This window comes from Crotalus tigris, unplaced genomic scaffold (genome assembly GCF_016545835.1).
Source record: "Crotalus tigris isolate CLP2741 ecotype Arizona unplaced genomic scaffold, ASM1654583v1 scf7180000024305.242232, whole genome shotgun sequence".
Classification (NCBI taxonomy): Eukaryota; Metazoa; Chordata; class Lepidosauria; order Squamata; family Viperidae; genus Crotalus; species Crotalus tigris.
In genome coordinates, this window is record NW_024100477.1 from 72612 (window position 1) to 91109 (window position 18498).

The 18498-nt window shown below is 36.3% G+C and overlaps 1 long non-coding RNA gene across 6 annotated transcripts in view; it reads right to left on the reverse strand.

Moving 5' to 3' along the window:
• Positions 1 to 1932: 1932 nt before the first annotated feature.
• Positions 1933 to 18498, reverse strand: part of LOC120299663 — a 64743-nt gene continuing 48177 nt past the window's right edge. Inside the window, exons 1-4 of one of the 6 annotated variants that reach the window (XR_005554464.1) lie at positions 10949 to 11006; positions 9540 to 9729; positions 5758 to 5979; positions 1933 to 2790 (exon numbers count right to left, since the gene is read on the reverse strand). This is a non-coding gene — a long non-coding RNA (uncharacterized LOC120299663). Of the gene's footprint in view, positions 2791 to 5757; positions 5980 to 9539; positions 10577 to 10948; positions 11009 to 11712; positions 11762 to 18498 lie in introns of those variants that run through there. The other 5 variants (XR_005554463.1, XR_005554466.1, XR_005554461.1 and 2 more) reach the window with 5 other exon arrangements.

Here is an 18498-nt window from a genome sequence, read left to right on the forward strand (position 1 = left end):
GCTTGACATTTTTCCCAGGATATGGTATCTAGACAAGCTGTCTTGGAGATACTGGTATATGTTATCTTCTGGGAGGAGGCTTCGTGGTATCTGTAGCAGAACATCCAGATTCAGCCATAGTTTCATTCCATACAGCATTAACCTTGTGAACTCTCAAGCTTCCTCCTTCCATTATATATTCAAGATGGACAATATTTAATATTTATTTGCTACATATATGTAGGGGTGTGGGTCTATACATATGTTGTACATAGTATGTTTAGGTGTGTGTCATGTATGTGTTTCGCTTTGAGAGTGGGCAACTAAATTTCATTTTTTGATGTGTGCTGTTGTGCCCACAGTAAAAATATTACAAGGTTATCTTAATATTAATCTTAATATTGGTATCAAGAGTTAAGGCATAATGAGTCCAAGCAAGTACTTAGAACTTCCACTTCCAGAAACATATTGAAAGTAAATTTCTGGTGCACAAAACAGGCACATTATGCTCAAAGCCACAGCACTAGGAAATAAGCGGACCTCTGCAATAATAAAGGTAAAGGATTCCCCCTGTCCAGTTGTGTCCGACTCTAGGGGACAGTATTCATCTTCCTTTTTTAGCTGAGGAAGCTAGACACTTCTGTGGTCATGTGGTCAGCATGACTATACATCCAGGCACACAGAACGTGTTACCCTCCCACTGAAGTGGTACCTATTTATCTACTTGCATTTGCATACTTTCAAACTGCTAGGTGAGCAGGAGCTGGGGCAAGGACAAGAGCTCATCCTGTTGCATAGCACTCGGGTCTTAAACTGGGCTATCAGTTTTCCAGCTGACAAGCTCAGCATCTTTAACCACTGAGCCATCAATAATAACGCAATAATAATTCACGCCTTTATTGCCACCCTAACTAGATTACTGCAATGTACTCCATTTATATAATAGAATGTATGAAAGACCTTGGAAGAGGGGAGGGGGAAGAAATGCTGCCTGAGGAACAATCAGAAAAGAGTGGGAGAAGCCCACGACTGAGTCAGGACAGAGAAAGAAACTTACAAAAGATCCTCCCTAACTAATCCAGCAGTTAAAAAGAGACTGTGTGAGATTTGTACTTTCAGACTTGCAAGAGTCGCTTAATGTAGCCTTACAATAATCTTGTTGTACTTAAGATAGATCAGATAACATTTATTGCCATTTTTGTACTGTGGGCACAATGGCACACATCAAAAATGAAATTTAGTTGCCCGCTCTCAAAGTGAAACACATACATGACACACACCTAAACATACTATGAACAACATATGTATAGACCCACATCCTTACATATACATAGCAAATAAATATTAAATATTGTCCATCTTGAATATATAACAGAGGTATAGTTAGGAGGATGATAACATGGGACTATCTTTAGAGACCACTGGGATGTAGTGACCTCTGTGTCATGCACCTGTCATGGGAAGCACATTACATCTGTTTTTCAGGCCTTAGCACAGCTTCTGATCAGTTTCTGGGTACGGTTTCAGGACTGGTTTTGACCTGTAAATAAGGACTGCTGGAAACATTTGATAATTTATGACTTCCACAATGTAAGCCTCAGGTGCTACTTCTCAGTAGCAGCAACCCCAGCTCTTCAGAACAGCTTTCCAGTGAAATTGGTCTGCCTCAGCCCTGCTCCCCCATCTCATTTAAGAAAATACTAAAAGAGCCTGATCTCTTTCATAGAGCACTTTTGGTTTTGAGTTAGCCTTGAAATATTCTGATTTAATGTGCTTGGTTAAATGGAGGGGGGGCTTGCAGAAAAGATTCTACTCAGCCCCAAGAAAGAGAGAAGCATGAAAAAGAAACTCATAATGACCTCATCTTGGTTTTGTTTAGTATAAGATAAGACAAAGAGAACTTTGGGCAGGTTCTCAAGATTGATGTCAAGTCAGGAGATGGGAAGCAGAATCCCCAGGAATGCTACTTTATTCTTCTGAGGCAGAATAACAGAATCTTAAAGAGCATATAACATGTTCTGAACACAAGCATGGAAGAGCAGTTGCATTTACTTCGGTTCCTTTTTTGTGAAGGAGATGTAAGATTTTTATATTGTTGCTTCAAACAGCATTAGATAGTAACTTAGCAAAAACGGTTTTCATGATACTGGACCACATGAATTTGGGCATTTTAACATTTCATAACCATTACAAACAGAATCACACAGAGAGCCATAAGAATTCAGTCTGGAAAGTGAAGTCCACAAGTCATAAAAGAGCCAAAGTTGCCTACCCCTGGTTTAGGAAATGCAGTTTGTTATTCTGCAGCTTCTCCAGATGTGCCATCTGAGGCAGTTGTCCGATTCTGCTTAATTTAGAATCAGTCTTGCAGCTTCATGGCTGAACAGATGACTTAGGTCCCATTCAGAACTTTAGATGACATCATTCTTATCTCCATGCACAATCAAAATGCATGTAAGGTATTCCTTTGTAAAGGAAAGGACAAGAAAGCTACCATATCTTCTGTATGGTATTGCATTGGTTGGGAAAGAGGCTGATAAGGAACATCACCAAGTTCAGAGCAGTTTGAGCAACTCAAAATCTTCTCCATTGGATTTGCTGGGATACATATGTGAAACTCAGCAGGAACCCCGTGGCTTGCTTTACTGTGAAGAGAAAGCAAAAGCTTCTTCCCCATAATAAAGAAAGGAAGTGGCATTCCTTACATCTTCATTGTCTTTAATAGGAAAGTTGGGAAAATATTGTATAAATCCTTTCAAAATTGGCAGATATGTCAATACTGTGTGTCCTGTGGCTTTGGAAGTAGACAATCTGTAAAAGAAAGGGCAGAGCCTTATGAAATTATACAATAATAGGGATATTATGTTTTCTTTGCTAGCCAGCCTTTTCCCAGCCAACATGACACATCCTCACAAATATATTCTGATGAAGATCAGAATGTCTGTGTTTGCTTTATACTATAAAGCATATAAATTGGAAAATGAACTATGAAAGGATAGCTTTTCTATCTGATTTTATTTCCTATATAATTTCCTTCTTTTTCTTTTATTTGCAATCTGTGGGTGTGGGTTTTTTGTCCTTTCATATATATATTTGCATGCTTCCCACCCAGTAACACAACAGGATGTTGATCTGTCATTCAAATTGAAATATGTTTGACACTCAATATTTATTTGTGTTTGTTTTCTTTAATTCTGCCATTTAGCCATAAAGCAATACCAAGTGTCCATTATTTAATTCTCCAGTTGAAAAGAAACTTTAAATGGGTCATGATCTGATATTGCAGTTAAATTTATCTGGCAATCTGTTACATTCTGAAGCAAATGCAAAGAAATCAAACATCTATTCTGATATACTTTCACAACACATAATTTTGGGAAAGTGATTTAGGATTAACAGCATTCTTTTTACCCAAAAAAACCTAAGAAACCTTCAGTGATTTCTATTTATAATAGCTATTAGATTATAGCTTCTCTGTAACCTTATGGGAGCATAGTCTTGCATTTCCCCCTTTTCATTTAAATGTTGTTTCTCTACAATATTGTTTATTTTGTTGACTTCTCAGAAACATATTAGTGCTGCTACATATGATATGCAAACTACATTCAGTTTGGGCTTTGAAATATTAGAAATGTGTCAATTGGTTTCCAGTTTTGAAAACTGTTAACTTTCAAAGTGGAAAAAAAAGTGTTTTATGGCACTATATATGTCAGCGGGTGTCAGAGTTATTACTTCTGAATTATAAATATGTTTTTGAAACATACTGAAGTAGTCTGCATCTAAAATTGCTTTCAGAATGATGCCAGTGGTATGCAGAGAAAGTATTCCCATGCAACATGGTACTTATTGCTAAGACCACCAAAATACAATTGTGATCCTAAATTATCATATAGTGTTGTCTGAGTCCTGGTAGCCTAGCCAGAAGACTAAATCCCAGATATATAGAGGCTGTGCTGGTTGAGGATTTAGGAACTACTGTATGGCCACAGCTTTGACAGGTGCCAGTTGTAGGATGCTGCCCACTAATAGCAAAGTAGCAGAGTAGATACCTGGGCAAACTCCTAAATATTTTTTTTTACAGGATGCATAGCATTTTTTTTTAACCCCATCACAAACATGGAGCAGCAGCACTTTCTGTCCACAGACAAGTCACCTCCACAAAATTTACAAGACAACTAAATCTCATACATTGGTGGAGATATAGATTACTATCCAGCATCTTGTCTTAGTGGGGAATCTGAAGATCTAATTAAAGGTGCAGTCATGCAGTAAATTATCTAACAGTAAATGCTGTTGACACTAACAGCATGCGTTTGGTTGTTACAGTATTTTAAGTTACTTTCAAAACTGTGTGGCTAACTCCTTGAAAGACTGCAGAAGAATGATGTAAACAAAGATGTCTGAAAGAAGGGCAGGATATAATAAAAAAAATCAAAATGGCAGTCACAACTTTTTGTAACTGTGTCTATATCACATGCAGAAACAAAAAGAGAATTATGGCCACCATCTTCATTCTTCTTTTGGTCCACCCCTTGTGGACACTTCTTGATGAACAGATTCTAAATTTTTCCTTCAATACAAGATAGGTAGATAGATAGATAGATAGATAGATAGATAGATAGATAGATAGATAGATAGATAATAATAGTAACGTTAATAATAATAAACTCAAAACAACTGCAGTACCATTTAAACACCATTGGCATTGACAAATTTGCCATCAGTCAATTGCAAAAGGTGGCCTTACTGGGAACAGCTTCCATCCCGCAACAATATTTGTAACAACATCAAACATCCAGATCTGCCTATCCCAGGTCCTTGGTAAGAACTTGATAGTTCTTAGACAAAAATGTCAAATCCAGTCTGAACATCTGGCTGACTGTGTGATGATTGAGGATGATGATGATGATGATGATGATAGTAGGTAGTAGGTAGTAGGCAGTAGATAGATATTTAATGATAATGATGATAGATCAGGGTGTCAAACTTGCAAAGTCACGTGATGTGTCACGACGTATCGTGACTTTTTTTCCATTGCCGGCAATGGGGTGGGTGCAGTTTCGCCATGATGCATCCAGCCCATAGGCCGGCAGTTTGACACCTGTAACAGATAGATAGATAGATAGATAGATAGATAGATAGATAGATAGATAGAACCAGAATCAGAATCAGAACGAGAACCAGATATATTGGCCCCTTAAATAAAGGAGTAATGTCTATGTTTACATTAAAATATCAGATAGGTGAAGCCTAGAAATGACTTCCTTTTATATTCATTCACTTTTATGCCCATGTATTTATGAAATAAATAAATCTTCTTTTTTGGGATGACAAGATGACAACAAAGAGTAATTAGAGTCTGAAAACCAATCACAGTTCTACCCCCTTTCTCCTCATCTGACATAAGCATCATGACATCTTAACATTATTAGAAATCAAACAAGTCATGTTGCTGGGAAGGGATGGGAGAAATTGCTTGAAATGACCAGGTTTGGTGAAGTCTAATTTTTAAGATATAATTATGGGGATGTATGAAAGAAAAAGAAACACAACCTATAAGGATAAAATAACATCATAATTCAAAGCAACAGTTAGAAAAACAAATAGTTATTGGGACAGAAGCATTCAGTGATGGATTTCGCTAGGAGATTGCAGTTTCATTTCGAATTATGCAATTATATACATGCCCTTTTTTTAAAAAAAAAAGTACGGTGGAAAACATTGGATGCCAACTGAAATATATGGGGAGATAGTCTTTATGGCTCTTCTGCCACTAACCTGTTAGAAAGGTTTACACGTATCACGATCTGCTTCAAGGTTGCCATCCTGAACAAGGCAGGCCTGCCGACAGTGAGGCAAATGTTGTTGGATCGATTTTTCAGTTGGGCTTAGGAATAGAAGAAAATTATACAAAATTGCCAGAGAATAGCTGCCTAAGCAGATATCTGAAATCCTATAAATCGAGCAGTGGAGGAATAAATGGAATGAGTAGATAAGCCCCTGTGGAAAGAAGCAAATCAGCAAGTAAAATACCATGCTCTGTTGGTCTTTTTTGTTTGTCAAATGCATTATTTCAGAATAACATTATCAACCAAAAGGAATATTTTACTAACTCACATGTAATTTGAAGTCTGCATAAAGCATTTATTGCTGAAAGTTAGATGGCATTATGATTTTATACTTTACGGAGTTTACAATACATAGGTAACAGGAACCTTATCCTTTTTGTCCTGAAACAGAACTGATAACAGAATATGAAAACTGTAATTCTGTCTTTTAATGCGTGGATATATTGTATATCAGGATGCTAATAAGAATACTGCTGTCCTATTCCAAGACTAATATATGGATTCAGATCGCTCAGGCTTCCCCGTCTTTAAGCACTCCTCATGTGTTGGGGCTTGAACTTTTAGACAGAATGATTGATGGTTGAGAATGTTGGTAATTTTAATCTCAGTACATTTGGAAAACAGCAGATTGGAAAAGGCTGATGTATATAGGGACACTCTTTTTCCTTATTAAATTTGGGGATCTTATTCATTGATTGATTTGATTTCATTATGTGCTATCTTGTCTTATCCTTTATAACTGTGTATATATCCATATATAAATGTAGAAAGAAGAAAGAAAGAAAGAAAGAAAGAGAAAGAAGGAAGGAAGGAAGGAAGGAAGGAAGGAAGGAAGGAAGGAAGGAAGGAAGGAAGGAAGGAAGGAAGGAAGGATTTAGCTGGAGGCTAAAACATACAAAGAACAGTTACAGGAATTGGGTATGTCTGGTCTAATGAAAAGAAGGACTATGTGTAACATGATAGCAGTGCTCCAATATTTGAGAGGCTCCTACAAAGACGAGAGGATCAAACTATTTTCCAAAGGACCAAAAGGCAAGACAAGAAACAATGGCTGGAAACTAATCAAGGAGAGAAGCAACATAGAACTAAGGAGAAATTTCCCAATGGTGAGAACAATCAACCAATGGAATAGCTTGCCTTCATTTGTTGTGAGTACTCCATCACTGGGGGCTTTCAAAAAGAGACTGGGCAGTCTTTGTCTGAAATGCTCTAGGGTCTCCTGCTTGAGCAGGGAGTTCGACTAGAAGACCTCCAACACCTCTTCAAATTCTGTTATTCTATGTTCTATGTTTTAACCCTATGAATCAAAGAAATAGCCTGAGCTCTAATTCTGCCAGAGTAATAATTATTCTTCACAGTTTTAAAAATTATAGAGAAATTCGTGTTTGATTAACTTTTTAAAGAAGGAATTTTATATTTCGCTCTGCATAATTCATTTTAATATGGTTAGGGCTTATGGCCCAACAATTATATTGAACACTGATAAGTTGTCTTTCTATAAAGAATAAATGAATCTTCTGATTCCGTTTTTCCTTTGTGAAAATTGATCTCGACAGAGGAAATCATTCTTCAGCCACTGACAATGATGTTATATAAAAATGTAGCATCAGGCCCATGAACAATGATGCAATTAAACAGCTGAAAGCAGCCAAGATAACATTTGAGAAGGAAGAAGGAGAATGACTAGCAGTATGCAGGAAATAAAAAAAAAAAAAAACATGTTATGCTCAAAGTCTGGAACAAACAGCCAAATCTGGATATTCCCAAATATTTTGAGTTGGCTACATTCTGTCAAACAAACTTTGAAAGGCTCAAGTGTTCATGTTCTTTTAGAAGAACACTAAAAAAAATGAATCTTCCAAACCTGGGAAACAATGAGGACTCTCTGTCCCCTTGTCTCCATTTTTTTTAAGTTTGGGTTTTTGGGAATAGGTAGAATGGCTGACTGCCACCAGCCAGCTATTTCCCATGAAAAAAATGGCCATAGGGATAGTTTTAAAGTATTTTTGATAACTCCTTCAGAAAACAATGGGACACAAATCTTTCTTGCCCATTGGGAAAAAAAAAAAAACAGCCTTCTCTGCTTGACTTCAAACTGCAAAACAAAAATCTGAAGAAAGAATGAATAGACTAAGTGGGAGGGAAAGACTGAGAAAATCAAGGCCTAGTGGAGTTAATGAGAACTGGAAAAAGATGTGAGAACAAAAAAGCAGTTTGGAAAACAGTGTATGGGCATGGTGCCATCTAAGATAGTTAATGATTGTAGAATCTACTATCATCTCTCTCTCTCTCTCTCTCTCTCTCTCTCTCTCTCTCTCTCTCTCTCTCTCTCTCTCTCATCTATCATCTCCTAGGTTTCAGGTGGTGTTTTAGATAGGTTGAAGGACAATTTGTTTTTTGTTGTCATTGTAAAATATAGAGTATTGGGAAGTTCACATACCTACACCATCTGCCGCCTTCCGTTCTTTTATCAAAAGCACGAAATAGTCCTTTTCATTATGCAATCCAGTCACAGGCTACTAACCACCAATAGTCACATTTTCTTAATTTAATTATTTTAAAAGCAAGAATAAAAATTAATGCAAACTAAAATGGAACAAGAAATGAAGAAGAAATAAAACAGAAACTTGAAGTGCAAAAAAACAAAAAAGAAAAGAAAAAAGATGAATAGAAAAGAAAGAAAGAAAGAAAGAAAGAAAGACATGAAGAAGCAGTTCCCAATGTTTTTTTACAGCAGTTATAAGTTTAATTATACTTTATCTCTTTCTAAATTCACATCATCCCTTTGCCTATTTCTTCACTCTGATCTCCTATCTGCATCCTTGAAAAAGAAAGTGGATGGACATTACATAGATTTCTGCACAATCCCAAAGGGACAAGGATAATTTTTGCTCTTGGAAAATAGGAGGTGGAAAGAAGGTGTATGGATTGGCAGGCCAGTTTTTTGTTTTGTTTTTTCAAAAGTTCTTCTAATTTCTGATGCTGAAAGTGCTGAAAATCACATACATGCAAGAACTCGGAAATAAATAAGAAGGACTTTGATTCATGCCATTCAACTGAAAACCAAATCTATCTTGCCAACCACAAATCATATTTATTCATATTGAACTATTATATAAGCAGTAAGCTAAACAGCAGAAAGTGAGGGATGAGTCCTGTCAATGTATAACTCATTTTTCCAAACCAAATTTAAGGGCAATGTTCAATTCTTCTGAGCTGAGATAGCACTCAACTCAGGAAATACAGATCCAGAGTCAGAATTAATGTTTTGGCAGAAAAAGCTGAGCAATGCCATTGGGAGCCAATGGTGTTACTGAAATGACAGGAACAATTATTGGAGTGCAAGAGAGTTTTCTGTGTATCTTGACTTCTAAATCACGATGCCACCTAAATGACAGCTCAAATAAAACTTGAGGCTAAATTGGAGGCCCCATCTAAGGGATTTCTAGGAAAGCTTCCCAGGCCACTTCCAGATCATCAGAATTGCATTATGCAACTTTCTGTTTCAGAAATGATGTTAAAAGGAAATGTAATGTTAAGTAAACTGTTCTGAATAGACCTGTGTGGAATGCAGTTTTTGTGTTTTAGTAAGATATTGTTCCTTCCAAGACACGTCTCAGTCTTTATAACATCATCTAGTAGACCCACAAGTTAGCTTCATGACATCATTTGTCTATTTATCTAGCAGTTTGCAAAAATCCAGAAACCCACCAGATGGCAGGAAAGTCACTGAAGCAGTAGGCGTGAGCTTAAATGGACTCCAGAAGATGGTAGAGGACAGGAAGGCCTGGAGGAATGTTGTTCTTGGGGTCGCGATGGGTCGGACACGACTTCGCAATTAACAACAAGTGTTTCTCTTTTTTTTTCAGACAGAAAGCTGTTATGATCTGAACAATCCTAGCTAAAATTATTACAGGGGTAATTTTGAAGGAAAAAAGAGAAGAATGTACTGCAACCAAAAAAACAAGACACAAACACTATGAATGCTAATAGGACTAAGTACTCTAAAATGTTTTCATCATAAATACTTGATATGTTTTATGATAGGATTTTTGGCATAAAACAAGAGCAAGTCTTTAACCATTTCTGCAATGTCTACAAAATTAAAACCTGTCTTTTTTTTCCCCCTTTGGAAAAAACAAAAGTGATTGTGGATTCATAAATACATTCTTTAAATGTGTCCTATAGTGTAAATTTATTGATAGAACCCTTGCCCATTTCAAAGAAAAAAAACCCCACTCCATTTCCTTTAGACTATATGCCACAAAAGAGAGATTTATTATTAATGAACTATTAAGACACTATTTGAAGTAATTTTTAAGTTTTAATATAAGAAATAAAGGAGCGTGGCCTGAAATTGCAACTTGGCCAACTGAAGAGTCAACACTTTGATACACAAAAAGCAGAAGACTTGTTTTAAAAAAACTAATTTAAAACAAATCACTTTGAAGAGTAACATATTGACTGCTGTATAAAAAGTTGTTGTCCTTATTATTTTTTTCATCCTTGTGGAAAGATATGGAAAATAGGCAGGTTTGTGATTACCATTTTTTAATCTTTATTTAATAACTTTGTGGGGAAAAGTTGCACATCCCAAAATGTTGAGGCCTCGTTTTGAAACATTTAATAGAAATGTTTGAAGAATGCTGGAATAGTTTGTGTTTTACAATTCATAAAAGGAAGAGATAATAGGAGAATATTTAAAATAAATAGCCTCCTGGTTTAGAATGCAGACATGTTTTTTTTTTAAAAAAATATTTTATTGATTTTTTTTAATATAATCATCTTAATATTTGGTAAACAGTGTGTTGTCTGGGTTTATATTTTAAAAACAGTCAATAACAATTAGTTTCTATAATTCTATAGTCCACATAGTAGCTTTGCTTGATTTTCTCTTCTTCCAATAATGTTCTCTTTTGCCATCTTTGAATTAATACAATTCTTATTATTTTGATAAATAACAATAAAATATAGACATTTTTCTAATAATTCTTCAAAGAATAACCACATCAATATAAAGCTTCTTTTCTAACTGATCATCTTGATTACCTTGTCATAGATCCTGTTTACAAAATTCTTATTTAAATTTGTTTCCCCCACAATGTTCAAAACATTCTTACCAGTTAAGATTTTCTCAAAGTTAATGACACTTAAGTATTTAAGTCTTTTTCCTCATACAGACCATGCCAACACTTTTATATTTCTCATGTCTTAAAAAGAGAGAGAGAAAGAGAGAAGAAAAAGAAATAAGAAGATAGTATACTACTTAAAATACATGTCCCTCTTAGGCTAATATACATTTATATCCAGAATTTTTCTTTTTAACCATATTCAAACATATGTTTAATCTTTAAATGTTCCATTTAATAAATCCAATTATCTAATCTTTTAGATCTATTCAAAGCATTTTTATCAACTGAAGTTTTCTCAAGATCAATTATACTTACGTATTTAAAACATTTCCTTTATATAAACCATCCCAACATTTTTATATTTCTTATGTCAAAAAACAAAAGAAAAAAGAAAGAGAAAATACTATATTACTTGAGGGGCTCATCCCTCTTAAACTAAGATTCATTTATATCCAAAATCTTTTTATTTCTTTAACCATATTCAAACATGGAATGCAGACATGTTATTTTGATACAAGATGCCCATCTCTTAATAATTATTCTAACCAATTGATTTGTGTTTTTATGAATGAGGAAGGTAATAAGCCATTTGTTAATCAACAACTCTGAGAAAGCTATGGTTCATCAAGAAGTGTAATTTCTATAGGTATTCTGACACAAACTTAAGTGATCTCTTTTAAATCCTGTCAGATAGTTAACTCAAAAGAAATGATCTTATAATAAACAAAATATATTTTAATGAGAAAGATTACTTGCGTTCATGTTGTGATTGTTGTTGCTGGAAATACATCTTTGTTCATCTTTTAGATCCTTCCTTTAGGTAAGAAAGTGTTATTGCTCTTCACACCATCTTTATGCTTATAGAGAGACCTTCCATGGCCCATGCTTCTTACAGACAAAGAGATTCCCATGTGGCTTGTGTCCAGGAAGTCTCCCAAAGACCTTTGGAACTCCTCCCACTGACCATCCACATACCTAGCATTTAACCCAATAACTGCCAGACACTCCAACATAGAGCTGGGCCATAGAGCTATATGGGCCATAGAGCTATATGGGTCAGAACAATAGGAACCCAAGTAGAATTGATTTTCCTTCAAATTGCAAGCTCTAATTGAATAAGGTCTCTTCAAATCTCAAATTGTTGATTTGCATCAAATAATCACTTACTTGGGCAGGCTTAAAATACCAATAGCAATAGCACGCAGACTTATATACTGCTTTATAGTGCTTTACAGCCCTCTCTAAGGGGTTTACAGAGTCTGCATATTGGCCCCAACAATCTGGGTCCTCATTTTACCAACCTCAGAAGGATGGAAGGCTGAGTCAAGCTTGAGTCATGAGAATTGAACTCCTGGCAGTGAGCAAAGTTAGCCTGCAAAACTGTATTCTAATCACTGTTCCACCACAGCTCAGTATCAACCCTAAAATCTCTAAAATTTGGCAAGACAGACTATCTTCCTGGTGGTTATGTTCTGTGTGAGATCAGACTATATCAACTAATAATCTGGTGCTTAAAAAACCTATTTGTTTCTATGTAGAATGGTTCTTAATGGTGAAAGTTGCTTGTCAACTCTACAAATGAGCATGGCTGCAGCCATTTTCCTTTTCATTCTAGGTTGTCACATAGATCGGAAGGAGAGGGGTTGCCCAGGTGCTTTGTTAGTCAAAATAATCTTTTGTCCCATGGGAACCAAGATCATCAGCTGCTCCCAAGACTGCAGACTGGGTGTTGCATAAAAAGCCCACCAAATAATCATATTTGGGAACATAGTTGCTGCATAGTTTTATGGGTGGGACATTTAACTTTGTATTGGAAAATTGTTACTTGTGTATCCAGACTTGGTTTCACTCTTAACTGTGCCTATACTTTGTAACTAATAAACATGTTCTTTGAAGAATTTGCAAGCCTCAGAGTTGTGCTTTATTCGTCTCTGTCTGTCGGGACCATGACATTGCTATCATATTAGAATTTACCCAGTTAGTTCCTAGTGATTACTCATTCATTGCTTTTAAATTATATTCTTTAATTGAACACAAGGCCCTGTCATTTCAATGCAAGGCCAACTTAACTGTGGACTAATTGTCTGAAAAAAATACGCAATCAATCAAGTATCAAAGTTCTACACTTCGTTACATATCAGTGTCATTCTGGTAGGAAACAACGCTTGAATTTAATTGACATTTAACAAAATCATTATGAATGCTTCAGGATAATTGGAGTGTGTACTGTATCAGCAAAGTGCTTAAAATACTTATTGACCTTTTGAAAGTGTGTTAATCAATAACAAACATAAAATTGCTATTATGTCAATTAGAATGTTGATGCGTTGCTTCCAAATACATAACAGAGGAAAATAAATGATTGTCAGATGAAAACTGTTGGATGAGACACTGCTGACTTCGATCTCAAATACTGATAAAGATAATGCCCAAAGGACAAAACATGAGTTGCTATATTCTCCAGGTAAAGGAATGAGCAAAAATTTTAATAATGCATAATAAAACCTTCCAGCTGACAAATGTTCTAAGTTCAGAAAGCTTTTGTATTATTATTTTATTATTATGTATTAAATTTATTTGCCTCTTATCTCACCACAGATGACTCTTTCATATTCATCAAAACTGTTCCATTTTGCATATTTCAAAGGGATGCTTAGAAGGAAATTTGCTTTCTTTTTTTTCTTTTCTTTTCTCTCTCTCTCTCTTTTTTTTTTTTTTTTTTTTTTTTGCTCTTATACCTCCACAGGACAGCCTCAAAGTCCCAAATGTGATGAATGGCTTGAAGTGGTTGGGGCCTCTATCCCACAATATATTCATACATTTCCAGTATTCATTAGAGTTATATATGGTCTTTATTTTACAAAACTCATGATGTCCAAAATGCATTTTCCTCTACAACAGTGGTTCTCAACCTTTCTAATGCTGCGACCCCATAATATAGTTCCCCATGTTGTGGTGACCCCCAACTACTTATACATCACCGGGTGCCAGGGGCATGGCCAAAGAAAAGGGGAAAAAATGGCGGACAGCCTTGTTTGGCGACCCCCGTGAAATGGTCGTTCGACCCCAAATGGGGTCCCGACCCACAGGTTGAGAACCACTGCTCTACAACAATCTTGTGAGATGAGTGGGGCTGAGCAAGACAGTGTTTTAGTCTGAACAGTACAAGCCTGATTCTGCTCTGGTAGAATTTACAGTGATCAAATTCTTTGCACACTGTGGGATTTGTGGTGGTCGTTGAGCTTGGTGATTTTCTTGCAAATATTGCATTACCCAGCTAGGTAACATCGTCTGTGTTGCACTGTTGATGTTACCTAGTTGAGTAATGAAATGTCTGCAAGAAAATCACCAAGCTGAGGGACCACCAAGGACCCCATAGTTCAAACCTGAGCTACCAATATTCTCGTCTATTATTGGTTTTTGCATACTTTTAAGAATATTAGAAAACCTTTCCTTTCCTGCAATTAACTTCCATGAAACATAAAATAGGAGGGAGTTTTTCCTGCTCTTTTACCTCTAAATTCTGTTTTACTTCTTATGTAAGAATGTCTAATCAGTTATAAAATTGGTTTATGACATCAGCCGAGTGCCTTAAAACGGGGGGGGGGAGAATTAGTGCTGCTTCCCTTCCAAAATTCACACAATCTAATTTTGTGGTGGTGGTGGTGGTGTGTGTGTGTGTGTAAATTGGCATACAACCAATCTTAAATACATACCAAAACAGCAAATAAAATGGTTTGCTCACCTGGAGAGGATGTTGTGGGATTCCATACCATACAAGACATATACAAAAAGAGGAAAAGGCCAAAGAACATGAGGCAAACCCAGAAGAAGATGGAGAGATAACATCAAAGACACATTACAACAAATAACAATGGTTGAGGCTATTAGAAGAGCAAGAGCCAGAATTTTGTATTTCCCTTGACACCTGAGGAGGAGGAGGAGGAGGAGGAGGAGGAGGAGGAGGAGGAGGAGGAGGAGGAGGAGGAGGAGGGTGTGTGTGTGTGTGTGTGTGGTGTGTGTGTGTGTTTAAAGCCTGGCTTCATCATGGTGTTTACACTTAACTTCTCTTGTCATTCCTGCTGTCATAAAGGAATGTGTTTTTTCACCCTTTTTCTGCATTTAAATTACTTTAAGCTGAAGTTATTCTCCTGAAGTAGTTTCTTTCTCCCCTTTCCATTTTCTGATTGTCCTATGATTTACTTGCCGGTGTGTGGCATCAGACATAGAAGAAACAACATTGTTAAAGCAGCCAGTGTTGTTCTCTTGCCACAGCATCCCCTTGCAGTCACTGAGTGGGTATGGGTGTGTGAATTATTGGCATCTTTTCATTCTCATGCTAGCTGTTTCCTTGAACAAGCTTCAACTCTGGCAATCTTATTCTGCTGTTTTTGTGGTGTGCAGTTATTCTGCATTTCAATTCTGATTTTGTTGTTGTTGTTGTTGTTGTTGTTGTTGGAAGGCTTTGTTTTTTTCTGAGAAGAAGGCAAAGGAGAGAGTGCCTGGCTTGGGAATGAAAGCAATTCAACAGCTATGCTGGTTTCCTGTACTGCCCTAGTTTGCCTCTACAATTTGAGCTGTTTCTGGCAAGGCCTCAATTTCTTTGCCCTGGGTAGACTGTTGAGCTGCTTCCAATTCTACTTCTGTGAATATTTCATTTCATATTATATATCAAGGTTGATCTGCTAGTCTCTGTTGTTATTTTTAACAGAAATGTTAAAAGTTGGAGGGGATCTTGGAGGTCTTCTAGTCCAACCAGCTGAAGCAGGAGACCCTACCATTTCAGACAAATGCTTGTCAAATCTCTTCTTAAAAACTGATGGAGCTCCCACAATTCCTGAAGGCAAACCGTTCCACTAGTTAATTGTTAGGAAATTTTTCCTTAGTTCTAGGTTGTTTCTCTCATCGATTAGTTTCCATCCATTGCTTTTTGTCCTGCTTCAGGTGCTTTACTAAATAGGTGGAACCCACCCCCTTCTTCTTTATGGTAACCTCTCAAATATTGGAACACTGCTATTATGTCTGCCCCTAGTCCTTCTTTTCACTAGACTAGACATACCCAATTCCTGCAACTGTTCTTTATGTTTTACCCTCCAGTCCCCTAATCATTTTTGTTGCCCTTTTATGCACTCTTTCTAGAGCAGTGGTTCTCAACCTATGGGTCGGGACCCCATTTGGGGTCGAACGACCATTTCACGGGGGTCGCCAAACAATGCAGTCTGCCATTTTTTCCCCCTTTTCCTTAGCTGTGCTACTCCCTTTTATTCTATTGGCTTTTGAAAGCCAATAGAATAGACTCTCTTGAATAGAGTCTAATTCTATTGGCTTTCAAAAGCCAATAGAATTGTCCAGGCTGTCTCTGCCCTGCTGAGCCCGCCAAAAGTCCCATTCTGCAAACGGTGCTGCACCAGTTGAGTAGTCCTCGACTTATGACCGGTTGAGTAGTCCTCAACTTACGACCGGTTGGGGTCGCGGCATTAAAAAGGTTGAGAACCACTGTTCTAGAGTCTCAACATCTTTTTTATATTGTGTTGACCAAAACAGGATGCAATATTCTGAGTGTGGTCTTACCAAGGCCTTATAAAGCTGTACTAACACTTCACGTGATCTTTATTTTGTTGCTCTGTTAATGCAACTTAGGATTGCATTGGCTTTTTTTTTTTTTTTGGTGGCTGAAGCACACTGCTAGCTCATATTGTCCACTAGAACTCAAAGATCCCTCTTGCAGTTATTGCTATTGAGCCAGATTCCACCTATTCTATATCTGTACCTTTTTTCTTGCCTAAGTGTAAAAACTTATTTTTCTCACCACCAAATTTCATTTTGTTAGATAGGCCCAGTGTTCAACTCTGTCCAGATCTTTCTGGATCTTGAGCCTATCTTCTTTTTTCTATATTTTTTTCTATCTCCCTTTGAGCATCGATGACGTTACCTACTGTAATTGGATAATGAAATGTCTGCAAAATAAAAAATTAAAAAACACCCAAGCTCAGAGAATACCAAGGACTCCACAGAATGTACCCCGTGTTGGGTTAATGTTTTCATTGAATCTTACCGAAGAGCCACACATTTCTTTCCCCATTATTTTATATATGACCAAAATATGTGACTCTGTTAAAAAAAAATATTTGTTCTTTTAAAACACATTCAACCACTTTGGAGAAATTGAATCCACAATGGTAAAAAGTATCATTTTCATTATAGTAAAACAAGATTCCATTTCACAAGTATGCCCCAGGATATTGCTTAAAATTAAAAAAAATTAAAGTCACCATCATCCTAAGAGAGATTCAACTTTAACAGAGATCTCAAATAGTTATTTCTCCCTTAAAAAGGTAACCATTAATTTATTAATCTATTAAAAATATTTTAGTAGAACCAGCATAGGTATTGCTCTCAAAACATCTAAGTCTTGATACAAAAATTATTTTTTATCATAATAATATTTTTCCATAAGCTGAATTGTATTTACACATACCTCTTAATATCCATTTTCATTGAGTAATACATACATACAGAGACCCTTTTCCACTAAGCAAGATATTTTCCTGGGGATATTATCCTCAGGTTTTTAATCAATTTGGGGCAATTAAAAAAAGGCACTTTGTTTAATGAAGAGAAGGACGAGGGGGGACATGATAGCAGTGTTCCAATATCTCAGGGGCTGCCACAAAGAAGAGGGAGTCAAGCTATTTTCCAAAATGCCTGAAGGCAGGACAAGAAGCAACGGATGGAAACTAATCAAGGAGAGAAGCAACCTAGAACTAAGGAGAAACTTCCTGACAGTTAGAACAATTAACCAGTGGAACAACCTGCCTCCAGAAGTTGTGAATGCTCCAACTCTGGAAGTTTTTAAGAAGAGACTGGATAGCCATTTGTCTGAAATGGTATAGGGTTTCCTGCCTGAGCAGGAGGTTGGACTAGATGACCTCCAAGGTCCCTTCCAACTTTATTATTATTGTTGTTGTTGTTGTTATCTGTATTTACTGAAACTATGCTAATTGGCATAATTTTGACTTATTCCATGAACTGCACATCTACCATTTCTACAAATTTAGGTAGAGATTTTTTGGCTAATGATTGAGAAACATCCAAACATTATTAACATATAACAGCAATTTTTTTCTTCAAACTTAACTAACTAGATTTCCTGTTAGCTAATAAGAAAACTATACTAGGCAAACCAATAGTTCTAATACCATATTGAAAATTAGAGAAAATAAAGGACATTCATGATAGTTCATATGTATAATTGTATTTGTCGCTGAAATGATCTCATTAATAAATATTCCAGCAGAGAGATTTGAAGAATATAGTTTTATCTGAGGAAAAAAAAAATAATTTACATTTCTTCAATATTTCAATCATGTTAAATGCATTTTTGGCAGCCAACAAAGCCAAAAGGAGACAGTCTTTATTCTGTCTGATTTTGCTGCCATCTTCTCAGCACTTCACCAGCTAAACTGAAAACATATCATCAGTAAGATCACTCTAGGAAAAATGTACCAGAGTTCAGAAATCTGGATTTCCTTAGGCCA